A 19,996-nucleotide genomic window follows, 5' to 3' on the forward strand; every position below is an offset into this window, starting at 1 on the left:
ATTTCTACCATAAAATGTAGCAAGTCCTCAAATTTATAAAATTGTAACAGCTAACTATAATTACTGTTGACCACATGTTTGAAAAACATATAGAAAGGCTGCAATCTCATATAATTTTTCACAAAGATTTCCCACCTAACTTTTTCTTAGTTCCTAAATTCTGTTGCAAATGAAACAACATAAAATATCTAAGATATCTCCACAATCAGTAAGTTATGTTAATTATCCAATAATGTATTTTTTGGTTTAAAAAGGTTCTAATTTTATATTATCGAAAGGTTAAAACACGTCAATCTAACACAAACCAAGAATATTTTATGGTTTGGGCATATCCAAGCAGAAACAAAAGATACAACAGAAGGATAATAGTTAAATTAATGCTGCCAAGATACAAATTCACTTCCGAGAAACTGGGAATATACTATCGTATAGCAATATAACATAATAAAAAGATAAATGTTTAAAAATAAATATATTTTCTACAAATATAAATGTTACTAAGGATTTTAATAAATCAGAGGCCAAATAACTTAAAATATGTACTCAATAATGTTTCTGTTTATATTTTCATATTGTTCAACTTTTCATATTCTCAACATACTTCTTCATTTTTATAATGACCTGAGTAATGGCCAAGAGACATTTTATATGTAGTAACTAGTCTGTGAGCCAGGGTTAAGCTGCATAAATTTGAAGAAAGTTTCTTTGATTATGTTCTTGCAAGAGTACCTTTCTTAAAGAGAAAGGTATTAACTTTTAAAATACATATTGAGGATGAATAGTACCTGAAGAGAGCAACTTAAGTGTTCAAGATTTTTCTCAACAATATGTCACTAAAATTACAGAATTTTTTTTTTTAGTTTTTTTTTTCAACGTTTATTTATTTTTGGGGACAGAGAGAGACAGAGCATGAACGGGGGAGGGGCAGAGAGAGAGGGAGACACAGAATCGGAAACAGGCTCCAGGCTCTGAGCCATCAGCCCAGAGCCCGACGTGGGGCTCGAACTCACGGACCACGAGATCGTGACCTGGCTGAAGTCGGACGCTTAACCGACTGCGCCACCCAGGCGCCCCAAAATTACAGAATATTTAATATAAAGGAAAATAAAAATATTAGTAGAATGTTTTAGGCATCTTCCTGAGGGTTTTTATCTCACTTTTATGAACAAATTTTATTGATTATAAATAGATTATTTTCAGAAACTAGATAATTTATAATACATTTTCAGTAAAATTAGTTATTCATTACATAATTTTAGACTAAAGACAAAGAACAGAAGTGATATGTATGGAGTACTTGCTTCTACTGGGTAGTTTAAAATGGCAAAATTATTACAATCACTTAACCAACCACAAACATGAGTTTTATAATTTTTATAGTCAAAGACTCAGGCTAGAGTTAAATGTGAATTTCCACAATGCAGTAAATTTCAGACCCAAGATTCGAATCCCAGACATGTTATATTCTAACATTTTATCAAATATACTGTGTTGTATCTTGTACTTTGGTAAAAGGTTGTGTCTGGATATTTCATAGGCTACCTTTTAAGACAGTTTGGATAAATGTGGGAAAAAGCAAACTAGAAACTAACAGCAGTAAAGAAGCTATTATTGGAGTCAAGGGAGATGGTTTCCAGAGGTCTAACCGAAGAAGATTTTGGTTTAATAGCAAATTGTCATTGTGAAATAAAGCAAAGTCATATTGTTGTCTATAATCTGCATGAGATGGTAAGTGTGTGCTATCATGGGGACAGACACCAAGAGAATTATGATTATTCTCTCCAGCGCCTGGTGCTGGACACTGCCTAAGACAATGAAATGACTAGCACTGCATGCAGAAAAAAGTCATTCTATGGAGAGAAGGTTTTATGGTAAACAATCACAAAAGGCTTTCTTCATTACAGAAATCACTGGCACTGCAGCTGAGAAATAAATCCAAGAGAACTTTACGGCCAAGCTACCTAAGAATGTTCCATCAGTGAAAGGACCCAAAAGAGTAGGAGGTAAAACACGAGTAGAGTAGTGAGAAGTAACTCAATTTCCTAAAGAGACCGCAATTAAAGGAGTAGGGAACTGGTGAAGAGATTAGGAGGAAATTACCTAATCATGCTTTAGGAATTAATGTTAACAAGTAATTGTTCTAAAAAAATTATTTGTTTTCATGTACATGAAAAACTTATGTAACATTATTTATCTTAATGAAAATGCATCTTTAATAAAATAGATAGAAAATAGTTCTTAATTCTAAATCTGTGGTGGCTTGTAAGAGGAAAGCCAAACCCTGTGGTTTCAACCACATGAGTGTGTCACATTACTGCCGACTTGTGGCCACCTGACTGAAATTCAGGGGCAGATTTTGGAGAACAATAAACATTAAAAAACAGACTCTGTAAAACACTAAAGCATAAAAGTGAAAGCTTTCTCATATAATTTATTATCAGGTTTTTTTTTTAGAACTGAGAGTAATATATTCAGTTTGAAGAAGTTAAGTCCATAGACTTTCAACAGCATCACTGCCATCTGATATGACTTGGTTTGCCTACCAATACTCACAAATCAAGTCACAAGAACAATCATGCAACTTTTTAAGATAATTTGTTTTTAAGACAATTATGTAATGACTGGCTTCACTTTAAAACAGAGTGTCAGGATCAGGTGGTGGAGTACTTGGCTGGCTTAGTAGGTAGAGCATGCAATCATCTCAGGGGTCAGGAGTTGAAGCCCCACATTCGGCATAGAGCTTACTTAAAAAAAAAAAAATCAAGTGGAAATGTTCCTGAAATACTATCTGGATCTATAAATATAAGACTTTCAAAATGATTCTTCCCAGATTAAAAACTAGGTTCATAGCATTTTCAAAAATATAAAAAAAGAAATAGAAAAAGTAGTACCCTACTTAACATAATGCAATTTTAAGAATGACTGTGGTGCCTTTGCTTCCTGGACATGTAACACACTTTGCCAGAAATTCTACTTTTTATATACTAAGTTACTTCATATTTCTGAAGTAGGTCAACAACTAGTCATTGACACTTTAGTTTGAATTAGCGTGATGTGACTGTTTTCTTAAGAATTTAATTAGATCCATCTAATAATATGACTAAATAGAGGTTTTGACAAGAGGAAAATAAATCACGATATTGTACCATTCATCTCTGGATTAGATATTTCTAGGTAGAATGCTGTGTTTTGGGGCTTCTGGGTTAACTAAATGGAAGCACCAGACAACAGGGAATTGATACCAGGACATAAGCAAATAAGGAAGAAACACAGATGGATGGATATGAAAGATAGTATCTACTTCTTGCTTGCAATATTGCCTAAGAATTGCCTTGTCTCTCCAGCAATGTTTATCTCTGAAATAACCCCTTCTCTTTGAACTCTCTCAAAAAGTTCTTGTTTTTGACACAATCTTTAAAAATCATTACATTTGTGTTTCAATAATTAATTTCAATAAAGACCTTTCTCAGTAAAATGGGCACTTTTGCCCAAATAATTTATTGGGTTCTTAGGGCGAGTTCCAGCTTTCATGAGGTAGACCCTGATCACATAATACACCATTACCATCAATCATCAAGGTTAAAAAGATAACAAAGATAAAGGAAGAAAAAAAGTAAATGTATATTTTACGCAAGTAAAAAAAATTACAAATCAAGACAAAGTTTTTATTTAAAAAAAAAAGGAAAATATCTTCTGTATCTAGTAAGAATGTTAAATAGTAAATAAGCTTGATTTTTTTTGGAAGACCCAAAAATAGATACATGAGAAATCTGTTTACTTATGAAAGAAATATACTGGGTCTTCAACTCTGTTTAGAGTTCATTTGAATCTGTTTTTTGTTGTTTGTTTGTTTCTTTAAATCTAATTGGCAACACAATTTGTACCTTAGAACTTATAGGCAGGTACAACGTGAGAAACATGTTTCTAAGATAATCAAATCTCTTTTTACATTTCAAAACTATGGAAGGCACAACTATGACAGTTATTTTTTTAAAATATTGATGTTTGGATTTCACTTACTTTAACTAATTTTTAATGTTATTACTTCATTTCAAAACTTGAATTTCCCTGTTGTTTCTTCATGTCATTTTTCAGTCTTTAATTAACAGAGAATTTTATGTTAGTAAGAAGAATTGAAAGCTCTTCATAATAGCGATTCATCACCCAGAAAATCTGGACACAATCCCAACTTAAATAAGATTTTAAAAGTGTATATCAACACACAATGAACTGAAAAGACAATTTATCACACACATCAATCCACAGAAGTCAGAAAATTCATGGAGTAACCTGTTAACAAAAAATTTAGAGTAAATCATGCCTATCCTACTGCCTAAGAAGAAATTCAAATGCCAAATAATAACGTAACCAGAAACTCAGGTTAGCTTTTGGTTGTTATTATTTTAACTGAAAAACATTCACAATTCCATTTGTTGTCTTAAATTGGCAAAACACAACTTTTTCAAGTTGTGGATTATTCTGGGAAGACAGTGCAACATTTATGACCATGATCATTAGAAAAACAACCTGGGAGAGAGAAGCTTAACATAATTTTAAAAGTGATTTGGCATTAACATTAGATTTCAAAATAAAGTCAGGAAGATATACTGAGAAAAGCAAAACCTAAATTATTTAGTGAAACACATTTTAGATCTCTTTAGTTGCCACTGTAAAAACAGACTCTGTTCTACCAGGAATTTGTTTGGATTCGTAAAAGTTCACCAATTACAATAGTCAGTTACTGCATACAATAACCATATAGGCAAACCAGAAATTGCTCTCTCTCTTGCTTTCAGAGGCCCTTTTACCTTTGAAGGAAATAAAAATTAAACTACCCTTTGTTACCTTTGAGATCCTTTTGGAAAGAGTATCCTAGCCTCTCCTTGAGAGTCTTGCCACCTTCTACTGACAACCATGTAAAAAAAAAAGCTCAAACTACTCAGCTTCCACAGGAGGGAAAGGAACAAACATTGTATGTGGACAGTAAGAGTTACAAGGCTTTACCAGCCAGTGCTTTCTTGAAATGAGATAAAACTGGGAAAGTAGAGGAAAGCACTTTCAGATATAACATATAATGTACAGAAAGGCTAAACTAAATGAAGAAAGGATGTTTTTATGAGCTTGGTAGGGCTTGCAACATAAGAGAACATTGAAAAGTTATACATTATTACTCCTTCACTTTAATGAAACATTGATGTCATCTTTCACACACACACACACACACACACACACACACACACACACACACACACACCTTTTCTTAAAAGCACATACTTATATTTGAACTTTGCCCTGTTCTCAACTCTAGACTTCTTACAGCTGGTTAAGCATGCCCCCTTCTCACCTCTGTCCGGACACTAGAAAAAGGAAGGAAAGAAGGAAGGTAGAAAGAAAGAAAGAAAGAAAAGAAAGATAAGGAAGGAAGGAAAGAAGGATGGAAAGGAGGAAAGAAGGAAGGGAGGGAGGGAGGGAGAGAGAGAGAGAGAGAAAGAAAGAAAGAAAGAAAGAAAGAAAGAAGATAAGGAAGGAAGGAAAGGACAGAAGGAAGGAAATAAGGAAGGAAGCCAGGGAGGGAGGGAGGGAGGGAGAGAGAAGGAAAGAAAGAAAGAGAAAAGAAAGATAAGGAAGGAAGGGAGGGAGGGAGGGAGGGAGGAAGGAAGGGAGGGAGGGAGGGAGGGAGGGAGGGAAAGAGAAAGAGAAAGAAAGAAAGAAAGAAAGAAAGAAAGAAAGAAAGAAAGAAAGAAAAGAAAGATAAGGAAGGAAGGAAGCAAGGAAGGAAGGAAGCAAGGAAGGAAGGAAGGAAGGAACGAAGGGAGGAAAAAGAAAGAAGGAAGGGAGGGAGGGAGGGAGAGACAAAGGGAAAAAACGAAAAGGAAGAAGAAAAGTTTCTTGGTCCAGCGATGTAAGGTCTTTGGATTTCTTATTCAACATCTCTCTATACGTCCCAGGAGGAACTGCAGACCTTCACTTCCTGGACTTTAGCGGTTTCTATCAGCTCAGCAGGGAAGGGTGGCAAGTGGGATGATCCTGAAGGAACAAGAGTCACCCCCGCGTCCTAAAGTATTTGGAAGTGCTCGCTCGCGGCTGCTTCTCCTCCGCACTGGTGCACCTCCGCCGCCCTCCAGCGAAGTCCCAGAAGTGGCCAAGTTACAAAGTGAAGCGGGGATGGCAGCACTCTCTCTCCCTGTTCCACGGGGAGTCCCCGGACCCGGGTCGCCGCAGGTGCTTGCCGTAGACTTCTCGGACTCTCAGGGTTTTCACTTCGGGGGACAAAAAGGCGCTGGGGAAGCACTGACGGTTTTAGAGGAGACTCGCCTGGACGGTAGCGGCGTCCCCGAGGGTTACTTTGTGAGGTGTGGCCGCGCAGCCCCCGGCTGTGTGAGTTTGACGCTCCAGCTCTGGAACTCCGACCGTCCGGCGCCGCGCGGGCTCCGCGGTTCTCCTCCCCCACCCCACAGCCCGGGACCGGGCGCCTCCGGCTGACCCGGCGGAAGGAGGCGCCGCCGGACCTGCAGCCCCGGAGCCGCGCTCCTTCGGAACAAAGCAGCGGCGAGGGTTGCCGACTCCTAAACCCTGGATTGGACCCGGAGCCGGGGGCGGGGAGGGGAAGCAGAGAGGAGCAAGGAGAGGAGCGGTTGGCACCTCCAGCACTCCACCCTTCGGCTTCTTTCCGCAAAGTGGCGGCTATGTGGGTCCTGCCTGTGCGTGGGTGCACGTGTGCGCGCTTGGGTGAGCTCCGTGGGTGAGCTCAGTGGGTGTGCTACTGTCTGAGTGCTTTCGTGCCTCCGCAGGGCAACGCGCACGCCTGGGAAAGCCCAATTGGTAGCAAAATTCGAGAGCGCCCATCCGAGGGGGCCCACCAACACGTGGCTTTGCCAAGTAGGCCAGGAAGAGGCCCTTAGCAGCCTGCTTCCCCCCTCTGCAACCCCTAGCTCTTCCCTTACCTTTGGGTTCCCTTTGGGTTTCCTTTGGATTCTGACCAGTGTCAAGGGCAGCCTAGATCAGAGCTGAGACAGCAGGTGCCTCCTGGGGCTGAAGACCAAGTGTTGGGGAACCCGTCAAAGAGAAGGGGAAGGCTTTCCTGGCTCCAGCAGAAAGCAATGGCGTGGTTTCACTGAGTGGGGGGGGGGGGGGGTCCCGGAAGGAAGCTTTTTCCAGACTGGAGGGACTGACTGGAGGGTCTAGGAGAGAAGCTCGACGAACTTGCGCAGGGTCACGAGATATGCCGCCCCCTCGACCCCTCTCGGCAGGACCCAGTCTAGCGTTCTCCCCACCACCCTTCTTTTTGCTGCTTCAGATCAGATCTCTTTCCCAGTGACCTGAGTGGTCAGTCCTGGCTAATATCGACTATTGGACTGACTTTCTGCCCTGGACATACTAAAATGTGGCCAATTGCAGCACTGTAATGTCTAATGCTGGGCTGAGTTGATTCTCACATATAAATGTTCTTTTCAGCTTCTTTTCCAATCTGCTTAGTGAGAGAACCACCGCCTACTACTAAGGGGACCCTGGATGCCAGTCGCAGGCGACAGAGACCTCAAGTCAGCAGCCTTCCGTCTCAGATTTTCCTGGCGGTTATAGCTAATGACTTTTCCCACCGCTGTTAGTAGTCGCAGCTTGACCCGGTGACATTCCTTTATCCTGTAACTGTGGGGCTGTACGTAGTCCGCAAGTTGCCTTCTGCAAGAGGCTTGAGGACGCCCCTAGAAGTTCGCCTTTATCTCCAGTTTTTCCGCCTTCTCCCCTCCCCCTCCCTGCAACGCCCCCGCGACTCCTTTGCCAGGGGATTTGCAAGCACCTCGTGGACCCTCTCCTCCTGCTCGGGGTTAATCAGTCCGGAGCGAGCCGGGCTTGCAGGCGCGAGGGCAGAGGGAGGCACGGTGGCCCCGGCGGGGGTCTCGCTTGACTCTGAGTCTGGGAGGCGCTGTAGTTCCCGTCATTGCGGCGAGGGCCGGGCCCACGGCCGCGCGCCCGCCGCCGCCGCCGCCGCCGCCTCCATGCTGCAGCGCTGGACGCAGTCCTTCCCGGCGGGGCGGCTGCCGCTGCCCGAACAGGCTGCGGTGGGGAGCCTGGGACCGGGGCCCGCCCTGGCCGCAGCCGGGGTCCTTGGCTGCCAGCCGCACGCCTGAGCTGCGGACTCGCCCTGGCGAGGTGGGCAGCGGGCGGGGCGCTGAGTGCAGCGGCTCGCAGGGAGTCGGCCACCGTGTGCAGAGCGGCCCGAACTGAGGACTCGTGTGTGTGTGTGTGTGTGTGTGTGTGTGTGTGTGTGTGTGGTGTGCGCGTGTGTTTGCGCGTGTTTTTCCTTCTTCCCTAGAGGATGTGAATGGCTTCGCAGCTGGCTGCTCCCTTAGGATTCTTGACTGTGGAGCTCTGGGCTGTGAGCACAACCCACCCATATAATCCATTTTGCACGGTCGGTTTATATCAAGAGAAAAAAGCGCAACTGGACGGGGGTGGGGCCGACCGAGGAAACCTTCTGGAAATACACACACACATTCACAAGAGAGAGGAAGAATGAAAGACCCGGGAAGATTTTTATAACCTTCCTGCTGACCCTTCTGTTTTCAGAAAAGATTCTGGATCTTTTCTACCTTTTGAAATCATCTTGGCATCTATTTTTTTTTTTTTTTTGTAAGCCGCTCTTCAGCTAGCTGCGTGTGTGTGCCTGCGTGCGTGTGTGTGTGTGTGTGTGTGTGTATGCGCGCGCGCGCCTATCTGATGCATTTGACTGTCTTTTATCCAACTGCCCAGAAGCAAATGTTAACTCGTCGGTGCCCCCTCGATGCCGAGGTTCTTGAAGAGCAGGGAGGACGCCCAGACCCATTTTCCCGGCTGGATTCGGAACCGCTGCCTGCCTGTGGACCCATGTGTGTGGATCGCTTTACCCAGAGGCTTGGAAAGCGCCAGTATTAACTTGCTTCCAGGTACATCACAAGGTCACCAGAGGGTCTTGTAGCCGTCTTGTTTCCGTGCATCTAGACCTTCCTGTCTTGGCCAGAGATATTTATGTTTCCGTCCACATCATCTGAAGCCAAAAGTTCAGCCCTTCGAGCTGGGTTCTGTACAAACAAGGTAACAAGGATTGCTTTTCAAACTGCTTAACAAAATTCCCGACTCTTCCTCAGCCCTTTCCCGGCTCTCTCCTCTCCACAAAAATGTCATCAGCCCTTGAATTGCGTGGATTTGGGTTGGAGGAGAACTTAAAGGAAACGTGATCAAAAGGCTTTGCCAAACCACTCTCTTTTCTGCCTGTGGTCCGGTGGGGATCAAAGCTGATCGTGAGAAGGACCAGTACCCTCCCTGCTTCTCCCTCCCGGAGCTGGGCTGGATGTGCGTGTGCAAGAGTGAATGCGAGTGCGCGCGCGCCTGTGTGCGAGTGTGTGAGTGTGTGTGTGTTTGAGTGTGTCTGTGTGTGCGTGCGCGGCCGCCCTGCCTCTGCCCGCTCCCCGGGCGCAGAAACGCGGGTTTCATGGGGCGATCTCCGCGGATCCCCCACCCAGCGCGACCTGCGGGCAGCGGCGGCAGTGGCAGGAGCCGCCTTTCGGACTCCCTAGGATGCGGGTGCTGAGCTATGGCAAAGGGCAGCAAAGTGACGAGCGAGACCCGCGTACGACTGTGAAAGCCACCTGGAGCCACCTTGCCGGGATTGTACCTGCGGGCAGAAAGTCCTCCTACGACCGTCTTTTCCTCTAGAGGCACCAGGTAACAACCCAACGACTACCCGCCTCACCCAGTTTCCTTCTGATCTTGTTTCTAGTGTCTTATCTGCATTGCAGGCTACTTTACTTATTAATGTTTCGAAAATCATCAGGAAGGGCTGAAATATCCAAGGGCGCTCTGTGATGTTGTAATATAATTTCTAGTAGGTGGGATATAAATCTATACCTGAGCATTTAATCTAGCAGTGAAAGCTAAGGGAATATGGATACGCTCCACCCTAAGTGATGATATTGGAAAGCTAGGCATATTGAACCTGTCTGAAGATGCCAGAGATTAAAATTCCGTGTTTCCTTCAGGCTATGGTTGCCACGGACCATTTGGTATCCAACCCTCCCCAGACTGTGGAGTGCGAGAGGGTGTTTGGTTTCCACCCATCATTTCAGGCAAGGACCATTTTGACCCTTCTCTACCTCTGGTGCCAGGTTGTTTTCCTTTCCTTATTGTGGAGGAGCTTGCCAGATCCTTTAGTAGTTGTAAATTACGCATCTGGAGACTTTAATCTGAAATGGAGTTTTCTTGGAACTTGCTCTGCATGAAAGGGAATTCATTGTCACCGGCGTGTGTGCTGAGATATGGTATTGAACTGCCAGCGTTTGCTTCTGTGTAGCAAAATACATCCCAGAGAGAAGTCATTTTTATGTCTAAAGGAGCAAGGCTAAAACCATAACCACCACCCCAATACTGTCCCCAGCTGTATTGTCTCAGTTGTGGAGCTTGGGTACGCATGGTTTGTGTGGTTGGTTTTGGTGTGCTTGTTTCTGTATAATATGTATTTTTGAGCATTTTTGCCAGAGCATTGATTTACAAGGAATAGGGTGGGTTTGCGACTACCTAATTAACATATTGGGTCTGATACGTTAAAAAGGAGATTCCCAGGGCTGGCGGAGTCGGAACAAATTTAGCGAACTTCCAAAGCCCCTTACCCTTGCAGCTTATTTCTCTCATTTGCTTTTTTTTTTTTTTTTTTGCATCACCTCTGCGTCCCCTACAGAAATTTCACCCCTTCTAGAGAGCATTCGGATTAACAAGATAAAGCACTTCCAAAGTAGTCTCATCAATGTTTTATTCCATAGTGAAGGCGGTCTGAATAATTCAGCTAAGGAGTGCTCGTTTGTCTCCAGTCTTCGGTAGCTGCCTGCTGGGTGCACCCAGCGGAGGATGTGGCCGGGCGGAGCGCTCGGCGCCTTGCTCTAGGAGGCAGCGACTGGAGATGCACCGAAGGTTTCTCTTTGCCACAGCCGCTTAGAAAGTGTAGGGCGCTGCCTCTTTTCCTCCGCTTGCTGCGTTTCTATAGATATCCATATGATGGCATTTGCAGACTACAAGCTGGCCACTAGCTGGATGCTCTCGCGGTCTCTGCGCGTTGATGTCCCTGACTGCTCTGGAGTCTGGGCTCGGCTGCTGCTGCAGCCCTCGCAGGCTGGTGGTGCTACAAGGCCGTAAATGCAGCGTGCTTGGGGGCTGGGCTCCGCCACTGCAGCTGCCAGGCCCTGGTCGACACTTTTTGAGGAGGGGCTGGAGAGCTCAGCGGGCCCCCTGGCAGACAGCGGGCGCATCATGGCTGAGGTGGCGGCCTGGATATGAGAGGAAGGAGGTGGAGAGAGACGCGTGGAGGGCAGTGAGGTCCTGCCTGACTTCCTGCGCCTGCAGTCCTCCACCCCCTTGTAAATGAATATTCAAGAACATAGAAGAAAAGCTGGCTGCAAAAATGCCTTGATACTCAAATGTCGCTTGATTTCTCAGGGTTGGAAACCTGAAACTAAGTGTTTTTCCTAGATTTCCATTTCCTCCTGTCTCTTCTCTCTCCTCTCCTCCAGCTCGCCTGGATTTAATTAGGTCATTTATACTCCTGTTTTATCTCCAGTTGAAATACCACTGAAAAGACAACTGCGCTCTCCACCCCGACCCCCAAGCCCAGTAAACACGAGGGCCGTGAGGGCCACTCTTCAGACAGATTTGCTCTGTAAGTTCCAGCTCTAGGGAGAACCAAGAAAGGATATAGAAAGTAACTTGACTTTAACAGAAAAGCAGGTCCACATTCTCCTCTCTGAAGACTCAGAAAGAAAAGGGTACTTGCCTGAATGAAAACTCAAAATAAGTGGGCATTTGGGAAGAATTAGATGGGGGGAGGTTCTTATCTTTTATCTTCTTTTTTTAAGTTAACTTCTATGTATTTCCCTCATCACTCAGGAAATCCTGGACAGAATACCTATTTATGTGTACTAAAAATCTGACAAAGACACTTCTTTGTCCCCCAGATATCTCCAGAATAGTATTTCAACAGAAACCATATTCATAATATTTGTTAGCAGATAAGGCATACCTCTTTAGAGGGTACCCAAGAAAGAAGAAATTCTGGGGCAGAATATCAGTGACTGGGAAAATAGTGGGTTTTCTCTATTTCCCTCCTCATTTCACTTCTCTCTGGCCTTTTCTCACCACAAATTCACTATTCTGCAGGTTTGTGTCCTCACCCTGAGGGAAGGCAAAACAAATGCATTATCTGGTTGTTGAGTGCTTAGAAGCCTAAACATGGATGACTATGTGATATATGTTTAGAATCAGCATTCATTGGTACATGGAGTTAGGTGGAATGTCAAAACCAAATCCACCTCCTAGCACAGAGTTTCATATACAGAAGTTACTTAAAAATGGAGATTTCTGTCTCCCTTCCCTTCTCCCTTGTTTGAGTGGCAGAGAGGTAGACACCAGTTAGTTTGAAGATCTGAGACCACTGACCTTGTACTTAGATAGAGCTGGCTTGGCTCACTAATGGGTTAAGACTGTCAGGTGTTAATAGGAAATTTCCCAGCAGAATGTTCCTTCCTTTTAAGCTCTCTTATGTTTACCAGCAAGAGGGCCAAAACAGTAGGAAAGTCAGGGCACCCATGGGAACAGATGTGAGCATGTAGGCAGGTGCAAAGAAGTTGCCCCTTGACTCCTGTCCCCCAGACCATTTCTTTTAGTTACTTTTCCTTTTCTGTTTTCAAGAGGAGAATGACCTTGAGCAACACCAGTCTTCTGTGCTTTACACACCTCTTTCCCACTTCACACATGTGATGTATATGTGAACACACACAGACATATGCATATCTACTTCAATTTTGAAATATGAGACTTTTGTGCTTGAGTGATTTGGGAGGGGTTCATTAAGATACATCTTTGACTAATACCAGGCAGAGATGATTTTTTTTCTTTTTTCTCATGAGGGACTAGCAAGAGCTTTGGTCACTTGAAAGAAAATTGTCCCACCTATATCCCCTCTTCCATTATTTTTGTCTCCTCTGTCATTAAATGCATTCTTGGTGGCAAAGCATTGTGTGGTTATGGCGTTGGTGTTTGAATGACCATCGTATGTTTTATCTGCTTTAAATCTTTTCATGAATGACCATCAGTTCTCTTTTGTTCATTCACACCAATGTTCTGCTTCCTCTTGCTGCTTGAAGCACTTTAGGCTCAGTAGTTTTGCTGAGTTTTCTAGCTGGTGAAATTAGGATCTTGCTTTCTGCTGATACTATTGCTGTGTTGTTCTGTGGTTGGGATGAGATGCTTGCAGATATCTAACAGTGTCCCTGCCTCTGCATAAAAGTACCATGTAATAAGCTCTATATCATATATCTTCAGTTATTTTAAGAACAATTGACAATAGATAAGATTACTGATAAATATGTGCCAATTTTGAGGTTGGAGAAAGAAAGCTACATAAAACTTCCTAGAACTGGCTAATTTGTTAACTCATTCCAGTGATTTATATTTTTCATTTACTTAGAAATATAACATTTTGGCATTATTTTCATAGTTTTGTGTATAGGGTAATCACTTCTAACTTTTATGCTTTATTGAAGAATAAATACAAGAATTTAGGCCTTTAAATAGATAGGACACATGACTAACAGGTAATTTTGCTAAATCATTCCACGGTCACACATGTGTATGGCTCTGCCTTGTTCAGTAAACCTTGAAAGTGAGACTGCTTATTACATTTCTACAGCCCACATTTTTATTCCTGTGGCATCCTTCAATCATTGAGAACTATTTAAAACCTAAGGCAGTATAATTTGTCCATTACATGGTGTGTGCATGGTAAAATTAAGAAGAATTATGTTTATCAGTATTGAAGCTATTCTGGTTAGAAGTGAACCATTTTTGTTATGCCCTATCAACATAAATTGTGTGTTTTTATGAAAACTCCAGTTTCATATAAGTGCAACAAGAGATAGAAATATAAGAATTTAATTTAGAAATGGCTAATGCCATTTTAAAGCTTTTCATCATAGTGTTCTGATACATACTCTTCTGACACAATGCTTTTTACTGAACTATGACATGATTTAATACTAATTATGAAGATGGTTAACAAGTGATAGAAAATAATAATGAAATTACATGGTTATATAAATGTAGTATCATTTTATTGACAGCCTGTAAACCACATGAAAAGGCCTTATTATTAAGCTATGAGCTATATCAGTAAGATTTCTCAGAATTTGGCTTTGAGGGTCTATGTTTATTAAGTTACAAACTAGGTCACATTAGGAAGAAAATGCAAATTGATCAATTCGAGTCTTCCTAGATAATATGTATCTTTTTATAGAAGAAATCTGTCTAAACTTAAACCTCATGCTACTCTTTGTTTCTTCGTGGGACCATATATGCAATTTATTGCTTTAAAAATCCTTCCAATCCTACCATTAGATATTGAATCTACTTTAGATTCTATGGCAAAAAAGCCTCTAGAAAGAAGTCATAGGATAAATGCATAATGTTATAGCATGGACCTTTTTTCCCAACTCTAGAAGCAGTTTCTGAATTCGTGGAAAAATGCAAGAAAACACTATTTAGTTCAATAGAACCAGTGTATTTAATCAGGGATAGAAGCCAAAACAGTATTGTTTATATTTCTCTATTTTTTACTTTGCTCTGTGCAGCTCTTTTGAGGAAATGCTAGAGACCTGAAGTTTGCATATTAGTTGCTTTCTCCATTCCATCCCCCATGTTGACTTCTCATTTCCTGTCTTAGTAGATTTTTCATGAATCCTAGTGGTGTTGCTTCCAAAGTTATTGGATATTTGCTTTAAAGTGATTTATTAGTGGGAACATATCAACCCTGTTATGAAAACTAACTTTCTCTTATCTTCTTTGGAAGTACAGGCTGTGGTGTTTTCTTAGCAATTAGCTCTTTTTGTTATATTTCCATGGTATGTAAGTTAGGTTATTAAGTGATTTCTATGCATTCATTTTATTAGTGTTAAGACATTTGTATAGCAACATTAAAATGCATATGACTTGCATGGCGATATTGAACACTGTATGGAGCAACACATACACTTTTTCTACATGGAGAGATACTGTTATAGAACTAATAGTTACAGATATTTTAATTTAAAATGCCTCATTTAACAGGAACGTGCCTACCTTCATACCGAAATTTAGGGGTTATTTATAGGAATTTTGTAGGATATTGGCCAGGTATTTACTGTTCAAATGTCAGGCACTTTAACAGCATATAAACTAGACATTGGATCCTGACCTCAAGGAACTTATTTTCATAGTAACAGGAAGGATGTAAACAAATACATAGGCTGGAAAGTTAGCTGATATTTTTTATTCTATCTTGATATGTTATACTCTGTAGTAAGAGGGACAAAGGAAATTGGGAAATTGTTAATGTGTTTTGTGGAGGCTGATATTGTGCAGTGGTTAGAAGCATGAACTTTGGGATTGCACAAACCTGTATTTCAGGCTTATGTAACCTCTCTGAGCCTTAGTGTCCTCACCTATAAAAGGAGGCTAATGATAAAGGACATTTAGCTGCTATCATCACCAACATCTTTGCCATCATCATTATCATTTCATCATTAGTTATCATGAGCGGAGAGGAAAAAACTAAAGGTGTAGTAATTGAATGATGTCAGAGTCTATGCCTGGGGTCGTAGACCCTCAGGGTTCCAGGGAATGCTAAAGCTTATTCAAAACAAGGGCCCCACAGTCCACTGTCTTCAGAGACCAGGCACATGTAAAGCAGGGAATCTGGCGAGGTTTAAGAAATTATAGGTTGGAGGATCTCTGGTACTCTGGTGATTGCATGATTTACACAAGACGTTCAAATTTAAATTCATTTTAACCTCTGATGGGTCTGGCATTATAAAACTTCTGAGTTCTTCTGACATCTGTTCAAATTTAGATTTTCACTAAAGCATCCCTGCCAAATGGTCATTTTGACAAAACTTGAGTACCTTCAAGGATTCTAAAATCATTCCACCTAAACCAGATTATTCCATTTTTGTATAGGCATATCATAAAATTTATTTCTGGAGTTGAGCCAAATATCTGGCATCCTTGGCTTCAAATTAATTTTGATATGGAAGGAAGGGCACATAATAAATCTAATTCCCAGTGACAGTACCTCGAATATTTAAACTGAGTTGCTTGAGATCTTCAAACCATGATTGCTCTGCTTATGATTAAACATAATTAGGCCTAAACTGGTTTGGGACAGTTTTCTATGTGTCATGATTTTAAGCCTTTTTACACTTTATACTCAATAAATGTTATCTATCGTAAGTTTTTATCACCACCCTTTTCTAGATGGACCCGGTTTGTTTGTCTCACTTTACATTGAAGTGTGATACCAGCTCCAGCAAACCATGTGGCATGACTAGTGTAGCGTTGAGCAGAACTATTCTTTTCTTGCTTTTGGAACAGAGAAAGCAGGCACATACTGTTACTGTCCATCCAGCACTCCTGTCACATTTACTCTTTCATCAATGCCTTCTCTCCTTTTGAGACTGAACAAGGCATTGGAGTCCTTAACATAGACCTCCAAGATGCTACAACTCATCAATCCAGAGTGGAGTCTGACTTCACAACCCTGGGATCATGACCTGAGCCATGATCAAGATTCAGACGCTCAACCAACTGAGTGACCCACGGGCCCATCTCTTGATCTCAGCTCGGGCCTTGATATCGGGGTTGTGAGTTTAAGCCATGCAGGAAGCACGCTAAAAAAAAGAAAAGAAAAAAGAAAAGAAAAGAAAAGAAAAGAAAAGAAAAGAAAAGAAAAGAAAAGAAAAGAAAAGAAAAGAAAAGAAAAGAACCCACTGTGGGGAAACTGCAATCTAGAGTGAGAAACAAATATTCTCTCAGAGAGGCAACCGTATTCTTCAGTCGGTCTTGATACTTTTGCATCTTTGCCTCTTAATTTACCTTTAAACCTAGATGATACTGATTTCTAGAATATTTACTAAGCTTGTGTTACCTTCTCCATAATTGAATAAAATTGATGATTGGGCTTCCAACCGTTTTTATAGCCTCTGTATGAGGTCACCAGATTTCTAATAATGGGAAAATAATCTGAATACTGGAGAGAATGGCAGTAAAACTCTCTTTATCTGGTATCCATACAGGATGAGTCTTGGTTATCAACATTCTCCATAATTTAGAAATGTTACTCTTTTTAGACGCCATGTTTAAAAATGTTTCTTTTGTTTTTTCTTTTCTTTTTTTTTTTTTAATTTTTTTCAACGTTTATTTATTTTTGGGACAGAGAGAGACAGAGCATGAACAGGGGAGGGGTAGAGAGAGAGAGAGACACGGAATCGGAAACAGGCTCCAGGCTCTGAGCCATCAGCCCAGAGCCCGACGCGGGGCTCGAACTCCCGGACCGCGAGATCGTGACCTGGCCGAAGTCGGACGCTTAACTGACTGCACCACCCAGGCGCCCCTCTTTTTCTTTTTTAACATTTATTTATTTTTGAGAGACACAGCACGAGTAGGGCAGGAGCAGAGAGAGAAGGAGACACAGAATCCGAAGCAGGCTCCAGGCCCTGAGCTGACAGCACAAAGCCTGACATGGGGCTTAAATTCACAAATCATAAGATCATGACCTGAGTCAAAGTCAGATGCTTAACCCACTGAGCCACCCAGGCACCCCTAAAAAATGTTTCTTTTAAAATTTTGCTTTTTAAAAAAAATTTAAAAATATTTTTATTTTATTTTTGAGAGAGAGAGAGAGAAAGGGGGAGAGAGAGAAAACATGAACAGGGGAGGGGCAGAGAGAGAGGGAGACACAGAATCTGAAGCAGGCTCCAGGCTCTGAGCTGACAGCACAGAGCCTGACATGGGGCTCAAATCATAAGCCCCTGACCTGAGTCATAGTCAGATGCTTAACCCACTGAGCCACCCAGGCACCCCTAAAAATGTTTCTTTTAAAATTTTACTTTTTAAAAAATTTTTAAAAATATTTTTATTTTATTTTTGAGAGAGAGAGAGAGAGAGAGAGAAAGGGGGAGAGAGCGAAAACATGAACAGGGGAGGGGCAGAGAGAGAGGGAGACACAGAATCTGAAGTAGGCTCCAGGCTCTGAGCTGTCAGCATTGAGCCTGACATGGGGCTTGAACTTGTGAACCATAAGATCATGACCTGAGCCAAAGTCGGATGCTTAACTGACTGAACTACCCAGGCGCCCTGAAATTTTACTTTTTAAAAAGTATTTATTTATTTATTTTGAGAGACAAAGAGAGAGCATGAGTGGAGGAGGGGCAGAGAGGGAGAGAGAGAGAATCCCAAGCAGGCTCCACACATAGCAAAGAGCCCTATGTGGGGCTTGATCTCATGAACTGTGAGATCATGACCTGAGCAGAAATCAAGAGTCAGCCACTTAACTGACGGAGCCACCCAGGTGCCCGTAAAAGTTGTTTTAATTCTAATGTGAATGGTAATAGTTATTGAAATTGACACATCAATTGTAAATACAGTTAACCTTTTCTGAAAGACTTGAAGTCTTTGTTGTATATGTTAGTGATGCCAGAAAGCCCTCAGGGACCAATCCATGTCATGTTTAAAGCACGGATGTTTGTACGGATATGACATTTTCCACAGCTTCTTTTCTTTCCTGTCTGTGTATGATTTTTCTTTTCCTTGCTCTCATATAGAAAACTTTTTCAGTGGGTTTGTTTTCTTTTTTAAATCACTGATAGGAAGTTATTAACAAAAGACAAGATTGTTAGATATCTTTGTGAACTAAGAACCTGAGGATGAATAATATTCTAAGACTCTCTCGGCTAAGGAAAGCACATGAGTTTTCCTTCATATACTTTATGTGGAAAGTACTTAAAAATGATAATGTATCTTTATCTAATAAATATAATAGATGATGACGATTATGATCATAAACACATTTTCTTAGAATATCATCTATGCTGGATACTATTGCTTTTTACTTTCTTCTAACCCATGCAATAATCCTACAGCTTGGGCATGATTGTATTCCTTTTTTTTTTTTTGTTTTTGAAGATCAGGTTGAGGCTGAGGGCAGTTAACTTGTCCGTGATCAGATGACTAACAGATGATAGGGCTAAAATTCAAATCCAGATACTTCTGATTCTAAAGAAACATGCTGTATTTACTATACCTTGGAGGTTTCCATTTTCTTCTCCCTGTTAAAGCTGTTTTCTGTTGATTGTTATTACATAAATGTGTTTTTAACCTCCTTCAAGGATGATGGCCATCCTTTGAATATGCACCTTGTTCTTAATTTCTTTTCCTTTCTGGTACTTTGTGAATTACTGTATTTTATATCTGGAAGTTTATGAAAGACTTTATGGTTATTCATTAGGGGATTTGGTAGCTCTTTGTATGGAGAAATGTTTGATCCTGGCTCTGAGATTTAAGTATATCCTAAAATTTTTTTTGCTAAACTAGACTGTGTGATTTTGGGTGATTTACTCTTTCTAATTCCTCCTAATTTCCATCTACATAAGGGTCTTGCAAGCTACTGTGAACTTGCTGGTGTGTCTTAAGTAATTAATAAGTAATTGCTCCCTGTAGCGCTTTTCCTAGTACAGAAGAATTGGAATAAATCGGAATTCTATAAATGTTAGTTAGGATGAGATGGAACTTGGAGATCATTAATGATCATTCATCATTAAAATGTTTGTATTTGTCTAATTGTGCTCTGCACTCCACTTACCTCTTATTCCCGTTACTATGTCTTTTGTGCTGCTGTTGCTGTCATTAATGAGTGCTTCAGTCTTTACCCCTAGTTACCTCCTTCCTTTGAGACAGGGCTGGAAAGATGGTCAAATAACAAACTCATTGTGTCATCCTGAATCCGGATTTCTATGCTGTTATTTCAATGACAGAGGGGCCTGATAGCCAAAATTGGATGCTTAAGTATAGATGTATTTGTTGGCAGAACAGACCATTTCTAGATTAAGCCCTGTGGTGTGTTCCCATCTGTGATTTGCTTTCTTACTTCCTCTGACGGATTCAGGAT

Source organism: Prionailurus viverrinus, chromosome B3 (assembly GCF_022837055.1).
Source record: "Prionailurus viverrinus isolate Anna chromosome B3, UM_Priviv_1.0, whole genome shotgun sequence".
Classification (NCBI taxonomy): Eukaryota; Metazoa; Chordata; class Mammalia; order Carnivora; family Felidae; genus Prionailurus; species Prionailurus viverrinus.